Source organism: Dromiciops gliroides, chromosome 3 (assembly GCF_019393635.1).
Source record: "Dromiciops gliroides isolate mDroGli1 chromosome 3, mDroGli1.pri, whole genome shotgun sequence".
Classification (NCBI taxonomy): Eukaryota; Metazoa; Chordata; class Mammalia; order Microbiotheria; family Microbiotheriidae; genus Dromiciops; species Dromiciops gliroides.
The window spans coordinates 99051416-99069545 of NC_057863.1; the positions used below are offsets into that span (position 1 = coordinate 99051416).

The 18130-nt window shown below is 36.3% G+C and overlaps 1 pseudogene; it reads left to right on the forward strand.

Annotated features, from left to right (window-relative positions):
• The first annotated feature begins 4561 nt into the window (after positions 1-4561).
• On the forward strand, positions 4562-5009 carry LOC122750831 (annotated as a pseudogene).
• The last annotated feature ends 13121 nt before the right edge of the window (positions 5010-18130 follow it).

Genomic DNA, 18130 nt, shown 5'->3' on the forward strand with positions numbered 1-18130 from the left:
GAATTTATTCATTTGTTTGTTTATTTGTTTTGGTAAGTGCATTGTTTGTCTCTGGTGTTTCTTAGGCGAATAGAGATAATACCTCAATTCTTGAACTCAGAAACAAAATGTGTTAGAGAAATATAGCTCCTCTAATTTCTTCTTATTAACTGAGTGTAAAATAACATATGTATTTGTTGTTCTCATTCATGAACCAAACATTGGCCAGGTTAGTTCTTCTAAGAAAGAAAATTTGAGAATTGGGTCACTTCTATGAATATGATAGGTACTAAAATTCTTTAGCCTCACTAGTATGTTCAGATACTTAAAGCAAGAATTAGGTGATTTGACTTAGGCCATAAGCATAATTACATTTTCTTACTTCCCATTGTTAGATTACTCATAATTTTTAGAAATAATCTGATGTTGGCAAAGGAGAAGAATAAAACATCAACAGTTCCTTAAATTGAAATCAATACCTCCTAGCTAAGGTGAAGAAAATATCCTGAGGAAATAATTTTTAGAATGTATTTACCTTGGAGTGATAGTCACATTATGGAAACTCTAGTGAGTTATATTCTATAACTGAAATGACCAGGATTTTTGAAATCATATTCATATGAGTAAGAGAGGCAACGTTGCATTATAGATAAAGAGCTGGCCTAAACATTAGGAAAGGCTATGTTCAAATCTTGCCTTTTAAATGTACCAGTTATAATACTCAATATGTTTTAAAGTAACCCTTACAACCCTCAGGAAAATCTTTACACACACACACACACACACACACACACACACACACACACACACACACATAAATGGAGATTGGGAATTTTCTGCATATGTATATGTGTATGTGTATATGTATATGTATATGTATATGTATATGTATATGTATATGTATATGTATATGTATATGTATATGTATATGTATATGTATGCATATGCGTATGTGTATGCGTATGCGTATATATGCATACATATATGCAAAAAATTCCCAATCTCCATTTCTATAGGGAATTTTTTTCATTGTGGGCACCCTGTATGTCTGAAATCTTAGGTCCAGACAAATGTATCACTTCCGCATATCACAATAAATTAATACATAAAGGACTAGATAAACAGATAAATAAATGAAGGAATGAATAAGTGAATAAATAAATGGATGGATGGATGAATGGATAAATACATTGATTAATTAATAGATGAAGGAATTCTAGGGATACTTTGAATATGTTCTTAGTTCTTGTATCTATATGCTTGATTTCTCTGATCCTCATGCTGATCACACCATTGCTCTTCAATTTTTTCATGTGTCAAATGAAGAGTCCAGGCTAGGAAATCTCTAGTTTCACATACAGCTTTAATCTTTTATGATACTATTACCTATATCTGTCTACTTGTAATATATTTTTCTTTTTATATCTACATATCTATATCTATACATATAGATATATGCATATATATAAATATATTCATGTATATATATATATATATATATATATATAATTCTGAGTCTGTTTTGCACTAAGATACAGTGATTCACATGGTTTTTCAAAGAAAATATTATAGCAGATCTTATACAAGTATGATTCTACATAGCAAATTAATTCCATAGTATTAAATTGAATACCATCAATAACTATAGCTTAACTTAACCTGAACAAAACCCAAGTGCTTCTGTAGTAAGACACACTTTCTACTATATAAGTCCAGTATTTGTTTTTGTGACACTTTTGTAAAATATTGTGCTACTATGTTGTCTTATCTTTCAATTAGTGTCTAACCTCTATGAAGGCAGAGGCTATACCCTATCCAATTTAGCCCACTAGGTTCCATAGTGGAGAGAGTGCTGGCCATAGAGACAGGTTGACCTCATTTCATATTCTGCCAACAACTACTGTTTCTTAAAAAAAGGACATAAAATAGTATCTGCCCGTAAGGCTTGTAGTAAGGATAAAATGAGAGAATATATGTAGACTTTATATACCTTAAAGCTTTAATTGAATGGTAAGTCATTCAGAGAAACTTCTCAAGTAGATCCACAATGACTCAAAATAGATATTCTAACTCATCTGTGCAAAAAACAAATACATGAAGAATACATATTACTCAGGGTATGAGAAGTAATCACACATGTAAGGCAGAACTATGTCCTTTCTTCTTTCAGGGCCTCACTTTCCCTAAATGTCCAATGATATAAAAATACTTGAACTACTTAGTTTAGTTCTTAACTACTTAAAGTTTTGAGGAACATGTTTTGTAAAGCTTAAGTCTCTATAGCAATGTGAAATATTATTAATTGCTTTATTGGTTTCTTGTGATGAAATTATTTGTATTCATTAATGCATTATAAAAAACACATTACTTATTGTTATAAATAGCACTATTGTTGCTGTTACTCCTACTACTGCTACTGCTGCTGCTGCTGCTACTACTACTACTACTAAAACTACTACTACTACTGCTGCAAACATAAGGAAAGCTGAGCCCAAAATTTTTATATGTGTGTATATATATATATATATATATATATATATATGTATATATATATATACATACACATACATATATATATACACATACATATATATACACACACAAATACACCAAATACACACAAACATATGTATATATACACATATATGTATGTGTGTGTGTGTATATATGAATATCTAGCTGTATTACACTTGGGAAAGTATCTAGTACTTTTAGTTATCCCAGACTACAAATGGATGTATCTTTTTTGTTTGTTTTGTTTTGTGGTGGGGCAATGAGGGTTAAGTGACTTGCCCAGGGTAACACAGCTGGTGTCAAGTGTCTGAGAATGGATTTGAACTTGGGTTTTCCTGAATCCAGGGCCAGTGCTTTATCCACTGTGCCACCTAGTTGCCCCTGGATATAGATTTTAAAGCCAATATCTTCCCCTTTTTTTCTTTATGGCTAAGGATCATCATATGCCATGATCTCATAAGAATTACAGTTTCAGGGAATCAAAAGGAAAATGAAAAGTTTCATCTTGTGAGTGAGCAAGGCACAGAAAACTCTGAAGGATGATCGTTGAATAAAACATAGCACGAAAGATAATGAAAGACACCTCATCAAAAAAGGAAGCAGTTCAGTAATGTAAGAAGATTGAATGAAAGTTTATACACATTCCATAGAACAAAAAGAAGGCATGTAGCATGTAGGTGTAGATCCTTTTGGGAAGATTCATAGAAAGGTATTGACAGACATTTATACAATGAAAAGGAAGTGGAGAAAGTAACCAAGCCAGTGTAGTCATATCTAAACTGCAGTGTTGAAGAAATGGAAGACAGAAAAAAAAGTAAGGGGGAGGAGGAAAAATTGCTCACTTATTTACTATATAAAGGCAATAATTATACATATTAGAGGTGACATGATCAATTGTAATGAGTTCTAGATTTGAATTCAAAGGACCTGGGTCCAGCTCCTACCTCTAACGTTTATTAACTGTGTGAACTCGTATAAGAATTAATCTCTCCTTACCTCAATTTCTTCATCTGAAAAAATAGGGGGATGGGACTTGGTGTCTCTAAGGTCTAGCCAGCTCTAAATGTAGATTCGTATAATTCTTTCATTTCCATATCTTAACTGCCATCTAAGAAGCAAGGTTTGCCAAGGTACTTCTTATAAAGTATTTAGCATACAGATTTGTTAGCTCAGATTTGTTTGCCTCCTATAGGGTAGCTTGTAAAGTGAATAGCTGCCAAACTCCTCTTTTCCAGTGAACTTCTGATAATCTGGATAATCACTTAATTGGCAGACTTTGCTTTCCACTGGGGAGTGCTAATTATGAGGATTCTACAGTATTGATTTCTTGATCTAAAGTATTTCTAATGGTAATAAAAATAGAGTATGTATGGCAAACTAATGCAGATTAACTAGGTCTGGCTGTGGATACCTACCATCTGGTGCTGCAGAGCATGGAAGGATTAGAAATAACAGGAGAGAGAATGAAATGTTCTGCATAATCAGATGGTGAAACAACAATAAAGTTCAGACCAGCTGATAGAAGAACAGTGTGGGGTAGACAGGATTCTGGCAGTCAGTGCATAAAGAAAGATCTGGGTTGTTCTATAGCTTGGAGGCTTTCCAAATTAATATTGTTGGGACCTTTTCAAGGTCCAACTTGGAACTGTATTTGCTATATCCCTTTGGAAAATGATAGCTCAGAAATATGGTAAAGTTACTTTTTTTTAAAGTGACAGAGGAACTGGGTGATACAGTCCCAAAGAAATCTCATTCCCTTCTCTAAAGCATTTGCTTTATTATTTACTTATTTTTATTTGCTAAACAAAATAATTTTGGTGCAGATCCAATAGGTCTGTAACTTAAAGAGACAAATCATTTCAGATTGAAACTCTAAAAGAGGAATAAAAATAGAGAATCACGAAGTAAGGACAAAACAACAATTGAAGCTTGAGAGTTGCTAATCAATTCACTAATTTCCTTCAAGAAAAAGAAAGGGGGGGGGCGGGGGGAGAGTACCTTTCCTGCCAGAAGAAAGGGGGAAAAGCAGGAGCACTTAATCAAAGAGTCGAAATCAGGCTTTTTCCTGACAGCAGACAAGATGGCAGAAGTGGAGCAGAAGAAGAAGCGAACCTTCCGGAAGTTCACGTACCGCGGCATGGACCTGGATCAGCTCCAGGACATGTTTTAGGAATATCTCATGCAGTTGTACAGCGGTCGGCAGCGCTGAGACTCAACCCAGATCTGCGACACAAGCAGCATTCCCTCCTTAAGCACCTTAGGAAGGCCACGAAGGAGGCACCCCCCATGGAAAAACCCAAGGTCGTGAAGACACATCTTCGAGACATGATCATCCTGCCAGAGATGTTGGGCAGTATGGTGGACGTCTGCAATGGTAAGACCTTCAATCAGGTTGAAATTAAGCCCGGGATGATTGGACACTACCGGGGCGAATTCTCTACACCTACAAGCCTGTGAAACAAGGCTGGCCGGGTATTGGAGCCACCCACTCCTCTTGTTTCATCCCTCTCAAGTAACCCAGATCCTAACAATAAAAACAAGAAGGTTCTTTAACAAAAAGGGAGAAAAAAAAAGGGGAGAGAGAGAGTAGAAACCAGGACCTTATTTATATTTCTGAGAGATTGAAGAAGAAAAATGATTCAAAATGTTAAAAACAAAAAACAAAAAAAAGGGTGGAGGCAGCACTGGGAAAGAAAGATGGAAGAGGTGAAAAAATTGTGTAAACATCTTTAAATAATTTCAAAAATTTCTTAACATTCTCATTATAAGACTTAGAGAACATAGTTGTAATAAGTCCAGGATATTGGCAGTATCCAAGTTTATTTTTGCCATGAAAATTCTATCAATGAAAGATGATGATAGGGAGGGAGGGAGGCAAATAGGTAGGTAGGTAGGTAGGTAGGTAGGTAGATAGGTAGATGTATAGGTATATAATCTCATAAGGAATTTGAAGTTGGATGCCACTCCAAAAAAGAGATAAAACCCATTTTAAAAGATAGCCAAATTAACTTTTCTTTAAATAACTAATAGATTCCCCATATCACAATATTTTGTTTTTGTTTTTGTTTTGTTTTTTGCAGGGCAATGAAGGTTAAGTGACTTGCCCAGGTTCACACAGCTAGTAAGTGTCAAGTGTCTGAGGTTGGATTTGAACTCAGGTCCTCCTGAATCCAGGGCGGGTGCTCCATCTACTGTGCCACCTAGCTGCCCTTAGGGCAGACACTTGACACTTACTAGCTGTGTGACCCTGGGCAAGTCACTTAACCCCAATTGCCTCACCCCCCCCAAAAAAAAAGGAAAAAATAATATTTAGGGGACAGCTAGGTAGCGCAGTGGATAAAGCACCAGCCCTGGATTCAGGAGGACCTGAATTCAAATCCAGCCTCAGACACTTGACACTTACTAGCTGTGTGAACCTAGGCAAGTCACTTAACCCCCATTACCCTGCAAAAAAAAAAAAAGATATATTACAGATATTCAATCAATAAACATTTATTAAAGTCCTACTATATGGCAGTCTCTGTGTTATGTACTGGATTAAAGGAAATAACAGAACAATGAACGGATTAATAAATAACAATCCAACTGAGAAAATAAGAAATAACCTGAAAAAAATAAATGAAATAACATCTGGAAAAGTACATAGGGCCATGGGCATAGAGAGGCAAATATTTATTCTATTAAGCAATCACTTATAATAGTCATGCTACTTCATATAAAATACATGTAAAGAATTAAGGAAAACACTACCTGTTATTGCTAAGGAGAACTCAGTAAACTCTGGCTATTACATTGGGAATCTCTGAAATGTTCTTTCTAAAATGGTTAAATAAAATCATATGAATGAGAAAAAAAGAAAAGAATTTATTTCAGAAGAGGAAATATGATTCAATAACCTAATAATGGGACTTAGAGACTTTAAGTCTTATGAAAGTAAATTCATTATTATTGCTTAAAGGGATTCCCTAAGATTTGAGTATAGTTGGGTTAGGTGTATATAACATAGGATGAGGTTTGAATGACCCATCTGCCTCACAGTGAGCAACCTAATTATTTAATGTGCCACCTGGCAGGGTGTAACAAATCAAAGGACCATCTCTTTTATCAAAATTCTATAAAATCACTTATGAAATGAAAGTCTCATGATTCAATCAAGTCAATTCCAATCACATTTAGGACTCACTGATAGTACAAAGACATGGAGAGATAAAAGATTTTTGCTTGATACAACCTATTACGTACAATATGTCAATGTTCTACATATACAGTTTGTTATTTTACCAATTAATTGAATAATTCTAAAAAGGGGGGTTTTGGAAAGAACTTGGCATGTGCATTAGATGACAAAAATAAATTTGGTTAGTGTGTATAGTTTAAAGATGCCACAGGGATTTTTTTTTAAAGTTTTGTTTATTTGTATTATCCCTCACTTTGAGCCTCTAGTGAGATGTTAGAAGGTAGAGCAAGAAAGAAACAGAAAAAAAGGAAAAAAGAAAGAAAAAAAAATGAAGTCATATGACTCTAGAAGCTTATGGATCTGTTGTTATTAAGCAGGGGAGAGAGGAAGAAGGAATATTTTTTTTCCTTTGGAGCTAAAGAAGAGACTTAATACTCATCCTTAGGAGTAGATAAATAGCTGTTCCAAAGCAGAATTAGCTACCATTGTCTAACAAATGATGATATGCAGTCATTGACACTTTAAAGAAATAACTCATCCAGTAAAGACCAAAGAAAGAAGTGATTAGTAGTAGTTGGTAACTCCCTGTCAATGGATACTGGAGGCAGCTATTTGTCAAATTCCAAACAAATGAGGATATGCGGTCTTCCTGGTAGTAAAGATAGGTAATTATTCTAATAAATACTACATATTCTCTGAGATTCTCACTGCACTGTCCAACTGTAGCTCTACTTGGTCTGATCTTCATGAAATAGAGTGAAAGAAATATGATTTACAGCTTCCTTTTGTGTGTTGTGTTCCCCCATTAGATTATCTTCTTGAAGACAGTCAGTCTATCTTTTTATTTTCTAGTTTATATCCCCAGCACTTAGCACAATGCCTGGCACATAATAGGTACTTAGTAAAATTTATGTTTATTGAATTGAAAGACATATTGAATAGCTATACCAAATTATATTGGTGGTGTTTAGTCATTTTAGTCATGGGTTTTTCTTAACAAAGATGCAGAAGTAGTTAGCCATTTCCTTCAATAGCTCATTTTACAGATGAAGAACTGAGGAAAACAGGCTTAAGTGACTTATCCAGGGTCAGACAGCTAGTAAGTGTCTGAGGCCAATATTGAACCCAGGAATCTAGGTCTGGTGTTCTAGTTACTATCCAACATAGATGCCCAAGTAGCTAATTTCAAATCATGCATATAGTAAAGGATGTTAGAAGGTTGAAGTGAATAGCTTTCATTTGAGGAGAATAGATTATTTTGAGTCATTTTTCAATCATGTGTGATTCTTTGTAACCCTACATGGGGTGTGCCTGGTGTGATTTGCCATTTCCTTATCCAACTCATTTTACTGATTAGTGACTGAAGCAAACAGGGTTGAATGACTTTTTGTTGTTGTTGTTGTTGGGGGGGGGAGGTTGTTTACTTATTCAAGTTGTAACTTTTTTGTTTTATTGGATTATTTAATACATTCACAGGTAAAGGTATGAGATAAGTTTACATGTTTATCCTGGTCTTTAATTTGTATTTTGTCTGAATTTTTATTTTTTTAAATACTCTTTTTTTTTAAAGTTGATTTTATTAAAAATCATTATATGTCATGAGAGGACGTAGAGTATAGTGGATAAAAGGCTGGACTTGGGAGTCAGGTGACCTGGGTTTGAAGTCAGCCTCACTTAGTATCTGTGTAAAGCTGGGCAAGTCACTAAATTTCCATGACTCACTTTCCTCATTTGTTGTGCTTAATGGCCTGGGATTATACCTCCCCATGTCCACAACTGTGATCCTGTGATGCTAATGTCAATGCATTTTGTAAATAGGAAATTTTAGAGTTTCCTTCTGGTATAAAGCAGAAACCAGTAATCCCTTCCTCCCTTTTTCCTTTAAAGAAATTAGTATTAAAAATCCACCTAAATGTAAAAGTGGTTTATAAAACTGGAAGAAATCCATAACCATCGGTAGGGGTTAACCTCTCCAAAGGACAGCTGATAAGAATTTTGTCACTAGCACACCTACCCCATTGTCCTTTCCCTGTGACCATTTGACTTTTCCAAAGGACCTTGGTTCTTTAGCATCCACTCAGTGCTTCATATGTGTGATGTTTTGCTAGGTTTGAGCCCCCAACTCTCCCTTTATCTTTCTCCTTGTCCCGCCAAGGTCTTTGGCTATAGACTCATTGTGACTTAGGCCACCTCCTTCCACCCAGGGATTCCTGGCTATATGCCCTGCCTCCTCCTCTCCATAGGTCCAATAGGCACTATTCAATTCCCCTGCCCCCCCCACCTCCCCCCAACCTGCCTCCCTTTTGGCCATTACTAGAATTGACCTTTCCCCCCTTACATAATCAACCGAAAGTCCCACTGCCCTACCCCCACCCCTTTGTTTAGTTCTGTTGCTTGGGTGATCTGTGGCTTGCCAATGGGCTCTATATAAATACTGCACCTCGGACACCGGAGTCATTCTCCTTGGCAGCCCAGGGAGATGGATGATGATGCTACGGAGCCAAGAGAGATGGAGATTCACAAAACTAGGGAGGGCCTGAAGCACCTGCTCAAGGCCTCTTACTACCTTTATGCCTGGTTCCTCAAATGGAAAACAGTCTATTAAAAGGCATCACTTGTGTATTTGATAGATGCCTTGACCTTCCTCAGCACCGAGAAATTGGACAAGGCAGCAGAGGCCTTTCTGAAAGAGGGGGAAGTCCACAAAAAAATCCCCAAATCTGCTCCAGGCTGCTAGAGCCTACCAGCAAGCAGGTCTGTTCCTGAGGGACTTGAAGAAGCTAGACACACAGGTGTTCAAGAAGGTCACCTTCTTGGCCCTGGAGATCAGAAGCTCAGACCTCATGGCCATGACCTTGAGATGCCTCAGCTCTCTGTTCCAGAGCCAGATGCCATAGCAGGTGGTGTGCCTCTACCAGCAGACAGCCCAGCTGTTTAAGAACGAAGATTGTATTCTGAAGGCTGCCAACTTCCATGGCCGAGTCTCCAAGTTGCTGGTGTGGTCCAAGGGCTAAGGCGACACAGCCATCTGTGACACTATAATTTCCCGGCTGCCTCAAAGTTCATCAAGGAGAGATGTAGCATACCAGATTTCATAGGCAGCCGGGAAATTATAGTGATCAATATATCAATATCAATATCAAAATACAATCCTTTGGTCTACTTACTAGAATGCTATGAACGATTTGACCAAAATGGACTGAACAAGGTCTGCAGTGCTCCTTTCTTCAGACTCATGAATGACACCTTCACTAGGATGACCAAGAAGCTGAGGGTACCTCAAATGGATCATATGAGGGGAATAATGTTGGGATCATCATCAACCTTTGTTTGTTCCCATGCCAATGAAGATCAAGTGGCCCAAGTACAGCCCTTGCATGTGCTGGCCCTGGCCAAAGCCCAGGCTGAGACACAGGAGGAGGAGGAAGAGAAGGAGGAGGAGCAACAAACTCTTTAAAGATATTACTGTTTCTCATGTTATTTTTGCTTAATCTATTTTAAGGAAACACTATTTCCATAGGTTTTCTTCTCTTCACTCTTAAATTTCTCCTTCCATTTCCCAATTGATAATTGGTCAAAGGACATGTACAGGTAGCCCTCAAAAGAAATGAAAACTACCAACAGTCAGATGATAAAATGCTCTAAATCAGTACTGATAAGAGAAATGCAAATCAACACAACCCTAGGCACTACCTCACACCTATCAGATTGCCTAACTTGACGGAAAAGGAAAATGACAGATGCTGGTGAGGATTTGGAAAAATTGGGGCACTAATGCATTGCTGGTGGAGTTGTGACCTAGTACAGCCATCCTGGAGAATAATTTAGAACCATACCAAAAGGGCATAATCTTTGAGCAGCAATACCACTTTATGCTGAATCCCAAAGAGATGAACGAAAAGGGACTCACATGCAGAAAAATATGCATAGCAGCTCTTTTTATGGTGGCAAAGAACTGGAAATTAAGGGGATGCCTATTAATTGTGGAAAAGCTGAACAAGTTGTGGTGCAAGATTATGATGGAATACCATCATATTATAAGAAATAATGGTTTCAGACGAAATCAAAGCTATCAATTATATGGTTTTAGAAAAACCTGGTAAGACCAATACAAAACCAATACAAAATGAAGTGAGTAGAACAAGGCAAACACTGCACACAGAAAGAGTAATATGATAATGACTGCCAACTATGAAAGACCTAACCATTCTGATCCATACAATAATTCAAGACAATTCCAAAGGACTCATGATGAAAAATAATATTTACCTCAGGAGAAATAACTGATAAACTGAGTATAGATGGAAGAATACTGCTTTTCATTTTCATTATTTTTTTACCTTCCCCTCAACATGGATACAGAAAGGTTTTCAGTGATTTTACTGGCATAATGGGTATAATATTGCTTGTCTTCTCAATGGGTGAGTGAGGGAGAGAATATAGAACTCAAAGTAATTTAAAAAAAGGAATGCTGTAAATAGACAGACATAAATAGGCAAAAGAATGAAAAAAAATTAAATATTCCTCTATTCTTCCTACCCCCTCTGTCATCCTTTCCCCTAATTTTTGGACTTTACCTATTAGTTCCATTTTTATTCTTTAAAAAAAAAAAAACTTATTCTTCCCGCTTTCTTTCTCCATTGGTTGATTACCTCCCCCTCTTCCTTTCTTTAATTTATTTTGTTATTTTTTAAATAATCTGTCTTTTTTTCTAAAAAGGATTCCTTTACTTTGTCATCTTCATCAATTCTCTTTTATGTCTACTTTAAACTTTTATTCTTTCAATCATGGTTCTTTATTTCTTCTTTCTTCCGTGTTCCTCAAAGAATTAAATGTTTTTCTCTTTTGCTTCTTTGGAGAGATTTGCTAAAGTAGATTCAATTTTTTTTAATTCTCTCAATTATTTCCCCTGTAAAGGCCATACATTCTATTTTGAAAATTCTTATTTCTCTTTTGTACCATTTGGGAGCATCTTGATGTGATTCCATACTCTATTGGGAATCCAAAGTTTTTGCTGGCTCATTGCATGTTGCTTCATTTTTCTTTGTCTTGTTATATTTACTCAGATTTCTGGGTTTCTTTAGATGCCATCTTCCCTACTGGTTGATTTACCTTCTTGCACTAAACTTTTTAAACAGAATTTTCTTCTGGGATCTTTGTTAACTTCAGTCTTGTTTTCTTTTATTCCCCTATCATTTAATTTCTGATTCCTTTATTTTGATGACAAATAACCTGAAGGTTGGAGCTCAAAGGTGTCTCTGCCTCTTTTACACAACACTGGGGAATTCACATTTCACTAGCCTCAGTCCCTAGACAAAGTGATTTCAGTGAGTACAGAACTGGACCCAACTAGATTCTAGGCTCCTTTTCTTCCAGCCTGGTGTAGCACTTCACAAACCGGTAGCCTGATCCAGTTCTCTCTGTTTATTTAGTTCAATGGCTGATATATCCCTGGGTGACTAAACTTTTGATTTACCTATACCTCCAACTCCTCCGTGGTTATTAATCACTAGTCTACCATAATGCTATATTGCCAGAGGATATCTTATCTGGAAGTAGGTCTCAGTACCAATAGGGAAAAGTCAATTTCATTCCTCCAGGAAGGCATTAGCAATGGGAACTGGCACTCCCCTGGTGCAGATGAGCCTCTGGTCTGAGCCCGTGGGGCTCAAAGCTCTTAAAGAAGCAGCTCTGCTCTTACCTCAGGCTTATTTTCCTCATTTACAAAATTGGGAGAATAGTGACTGGCTCACTTCCCTCAGGTCTTTTGTGAGGATGCAATTTGATCAAACAAGTAAAGGATTTAACAAACTTTGACATGCTATTTAAGCATCAATAAGTAGCATCATCATCATAATCATCATCTTGAAAATAAAGGGATAGGACTACATCCTTTCTCAGCACCGTTGAGAGGCTGCTCTAGAGCTACCTCTCCAGCTTAGGTGGTAAAGTCAATATGAAACATAGTATAAAATTATGTGGAAAATTCCAACACTGTTGATATTCTAAAATGCAATGAAGAGGCAAGATGATATATGAATGCTGCAATATATTACTAATGATGATTACTATATAAAAAGGAGGGAATAAAAAGATATGATCCAAGAAATGTATGATCTGAAAAGGATATGGTCTAGGCATTTAGCAAGAACAAGGATTAAAAAACAAAACAGCAAAAATACTACCCTGGCATCCTCGTATTTTTAGAAGACTTAAATCTAGGACTCTAGCATGTTAGCTAGACCCTTTATGGTGGGATTAAAGGAATACAAGGATATGAATCTCATAAATTTGGGGTCATAATATGTTTTGTTGTCTTCATTGGAAAGAGTGCATTCTTTGATGTGACCTGGGATCCATTAAAATATTAGCACTGAGCTTAGAAGGCCTAGCTATTTTCCTGATTTTTGCTTTCCCTAAAAGGTGACAAAATTGTCTTAGGGATCAGATTCATCTTGGTTTTCCTGACACAAATTCCCACCTCCACCCCCATTCTTCAACAACATACATTCTTCTCTGGATGCTCCTTTTTCTATCCCTTACCAAGGATTAGATTTTCCTAAAAGGGCACAAAACTGCCCTTGGAATCTGTTGGGAAGCTTCTTGGTTATATAGGGACATAAAAAAGTCCTAGCCATATGCAGACTAGGACTTCTCAAATTTGATGAATTTCTGAAGACCTATTGAGGTATCATGTCCTCCACCAGATGCATTTCCATGTTGAGACAAGAATGACCACATCCAGAGCAGTTAATATATTCTTAGTTTGCTGATTCCAATTCAATAACATGCAGGATTCCCAAGAAGTCTTCATGGAACATAGAGACATTGACTCTTTGAAGAAGTGGATTGAGATAAAAGAAAGCACTCCCAAAGAAAATATCCTGAGCAAAGGTATACTACTGGAAAAGTGTAATCTATGGAGTATATAATAGACCTAGCTGGACTAAAGAGAGATATATTAAGGAGTATTAAAAAACTAGACAAGCAAGGGGGCAGCTACATGGCACAGTGGATAAAGCACTGGCCCTGAATTCGGGATCAGGATGAAAATGGTATTCAAAATGTATTGGAGGAAGGGAATACTGAAATACAAGGGCTTGAAAGGCTATTATGAGCAGAAAGATTGCAATTATTTACTATGACCCTAGGATTCAGAAGTAAGAGCAGTAAGTGGAAGATTCAAAGAAGCAAATTTGCTACAAATGAAAAAAAAATTTCCTCTGATGATTACAAATAGATATAACCTTTGTATTGTAGGGTTTTCATTCACTTTTATAATAGTTTCATGGTTTGGCCTGTCTAGCTCTCAGTTTTTCTCCACTGGTAATAAGAAAAAGTCTCTAAGTATATGGCTAACTTGTACTGATGATTTGCACTTAAAGTCTATACATATTTTATTTGATTTCCTGGGCTCTTGTACTCTTAGAGCCTTAGTACTCTCTTACAACAAAAGAAAAAATTGAATTGCTTTGATGACCCTAGGCAAGCCATTTACATTTCTGTACTTCCTTTCCTTAATCTATCAAATGGGGTAATAATCCTTGTGTTGTCTAACTCACAGGGTTGCTATAAAGATAAAATAAAATAATCAATATTATACTACTTTGTAATGTATGAAGTCCTAAAATATAAGACTTTTTTTTGATATCTGTGTATTCTACTTATACTGAAACTAGTCTTATAAAAAGAGAGCTTATAAAAGAACCTCTATAATAAAGTGCCTGATTATTCACAATTGTAAAACATTTAATAATGAATGGACAGTATCTTATAAAACAATTTAAAAAATAGCTGGATTTTACTTCTCTGTACTTATAATAGATTGGTATAGTTAAACGATAAAATATTCCTATCTTACATTGATAGAAACCATGGCTGTGGATAATTCATTGGAATAATTATTCAAGGAAAGTTTATTCTAGTGAAAGGGTTGTGGATATTATGCCAGCAAGGTCAATGTCAGCTTAGATTATCTGCTGCATAGTCTACTTCAGGCAAATTAGTCTTGCCTGTGTAGCAGGGGGATGGGAGAGTGGATAGAGGTTAAACTGGGCACAAATCTCTTCAGAAAGGCTTTCTGTCATGAATCAGCATTCTCTCTCTCTCTCTCTCTCTCTCTCTCTCTCTCTCTCTCTCTCTCTCTCTCTCTCTCTCTCTCTCTGTCTCTCTCTCTCTCTCTCTTTCTCTGGTGTGTATGTTATCAGGGTTGGAATGTCCCTCCAGGCTTAGCTCACTTGCCTACTTGTCTGTACCCTTCTCTAACTCTCAGAGCTGACAAGTAACTTGTCACCTGTTGTATTCAACAGGACACACTGATGGATCTCAATCGAACGTAATTTGCAGGGAAGCATCTCATAGTACCATCTCTATGTCATTTATATGAAATTTAATTGTAAGCAAGACACAGTTCTTTTCTGAATGGGCCATTTTTGAGGGCATAGTGCAATATACAATGTTTTATAAAAAGCCTTCTTAGAATGGATTTCAGTGGATCATGGTATACTTAAGTCAAGGGCACTATATAAGAAAAGGAGAAACTTAAATGGATAATATGAGTTCTCACAATTCTGACAATCTCCCTTAAAAAATCCTAAAAAGGTAGAGCAGCATAGGAATCAGTAACAAAACCTAATAAAGTCTTAAGTATTTTTGATAAATCTAACAATGTTAGGTGGAACAGGAATTGGATTAAAGATACATCCCCTTGGTCTCAGTAAGCTGACAGGTCCTGTAGTTTCAAGCCTTGCCTACAGTGCTGGCCTTCCACAGGCCAACTTTACTAGTTCACCCAACTCCTAAAATTCTCCTGCAGACTGGCACATTTCTAACCACAGTATGTACAAGTAAACATGACACCTTGAAAGAAACCCTTTTACCTTAAAAAATGTTTTTTGGGATTTTTGGGTAAAAACAGTTTTTATTTTTGCACCCTCATTTTAAAATATATCTCTATAAACATTAGCCCATGGAATAATTTCTTTAAAGACAGAGAGAGATACAAGACAGAAAGACAGAGACAAAAACCAAAAATCATATGATTATGTCAATAGATGCAGAAACAGCATTTGACAAAATAAAACACATATTATTATTGAAAATATTAGGAAACATAAGAATCCATTGAACCTTTCTTAAAAATATTAGTATTGAGGAAGCTAGATGGCGCAGTGGATAGAGCACCGTCCCTGGAGTCAGGAGTACCTGAGTTCAAATCCAGCCTCAGACACTTAACACTTACTGGCTGTGTGACCCTGGCCAAGAACTTAACCCCAATTGCTTCACCAAAAAAAAAACACCAAAAAACAAAAAAATATATATATTACTATCTATCTAAAATCAAGTGTAAGCAATGTCTATAATGGGGATAAACAAAACCTTCCCCATAAGATCAAGGGATTCATATTCCTAATTAATAAGCATTTCCTTTATTTCCATATATTTGATACCATCAAAGGTGGTGATATAAACATTTTTATATAAATGGGATGTTGCTGTATTTGATCTTGTTGGGGGGTTTATACTCAACAATGTGATCTCTCGCCTTTTGAGGGGCTAAAACATGATGTCAGAATAGAAAAAGCATTCAACTGAGTACTCCCAACATTTCCTTCCAAATAACTAAAATGATAACTCAAATTACATGCTGAAGTGTCAGAGTCAACAAAAGACCCAAGGGAGAGAGAGAGAGACAGAGAGACAGAGAGACAGAGACAGAAACAGAGAGAAGGTTTACTAGGTTCGCTATCAAGCTCAAGACAATTTAAGAAGGTGGAAAGAGATATCTGTGACAAATGGGTGGAGGATGGCCTGAATGAATTAAACACCAAAGGCAGGATCAAGTGGAAACAGAAACAGCAGCAGATTTGAAGGCTTATAAACTCAGCCTGGCAACTGGTCAGAAAGAGATTATGGGGGCCCTTATGCTAACACTGGATGCAGGACCAGATGCTGTTTGCCAACTCCATTGCCTATACCCATTTCAAGGTTATAGTTCAAAAGCAAAAAGAACCCTTTTGATCAAGAGAGAATGGGAGCTGTGAGGGATAGTATTGCTACTGGTCAGAAATTACCAGGTACTCTGAGGAATAATATCCCTTCTGGTTCTAAGGAAGCATGGTTCCTGAGGGGTATCAGTTGCAACTACAAGGGATCAAGGGTGCTTCCTGGGCAAAGTCCAAAGTACAGACCAGGGGAGCAGTTGCCACATCTCTCCCAAGATTACACCTCAATGGGGCAGTTAGGTGGCACAGTGGATAAAGCACCAGCCCTGGATTCAGGAGGTCAAATCTGGACTCAGATACTTGACATTTAATAGCTGTGTGACCCTGGGCAAGTCACTTAAACAAACAAACAAACAACAACAACAACAAAAGCCAAAACCACAGATTACACCTTATTGAAAACACACAACCCTCCAGAAATAATTCTGAAAAATGTAGTATAAAAGAACCTGAAGCTTGATACAGTTCTGCCCCCCAAACACACACACATACACACTTATGCACATTGAAACAGATACCAACTTGAACATAAAGTTCATAATAAAGTGAGAATGTAGAAGAATGAACAAAGCCAAAAAAGAACCTAACCATGGAAAATTTTATGGTGATAGGGAAGATTACGACACAAACTCAGAAGACAATAAAGTCAAAACAGCTACAAGCACAAGGGGAAAAATGAATTGGACAAAAGTCAAACAAGAAATCACTAAAAGAGTAAAAAATATTTTCAAACTCAAATACTGGTAGAGGAAAAATTAGGTAAAGAATATAACATAGATAATACCCTATCCTCAGGTGGAATTTATACCAAGAACGCAGGGCTAGTTGAATATTAGGAAATCTATCAACATAATTGACAATATCAATAATAAAAACAACAAAAGAATATGATTATGTCAATAGATACAGAAACAGCATTTGACAAAATACAATACCTATTCTTATTAAAAACATTAGGAAGCATAGGAATCCATGGAACCTTTCTTAACAATATAAGTAGTATCTATCTAAAATCAAGTGTAAGTAAGATCTATAATGAGGATAAACTTAAAGCTTTCCCAGTAATATCAAGGGTAAAGCCAAGATACCCATCATTGTTATTATTAAATCTTGTTTTAAAATTCCTAACTATAGCAATAAAAGAAGAAAAATTAATTGAAGGAATTAAAAACAGGGAATGAGAAAACAAAACTATCACTCACTGCTGATGACATGGCAGTGTGCTTAGAGAATATGGAAAATCAACTAAATACTATTGAAACAATGAACAACTTCAGAAAATTTCATGATACAAAGTAAACCCACAAAAATAATCAGAATTTTTATATGCTGAAAAAAATTGCAGCAACAAGAAATAGAAAGAAAAATTCCATTTAAAATAACTGAAGATAATACAAAATATTTTGTATTCTACCTGACAAGCCAAATCCATGGATTATATTATAATGACTAGAAA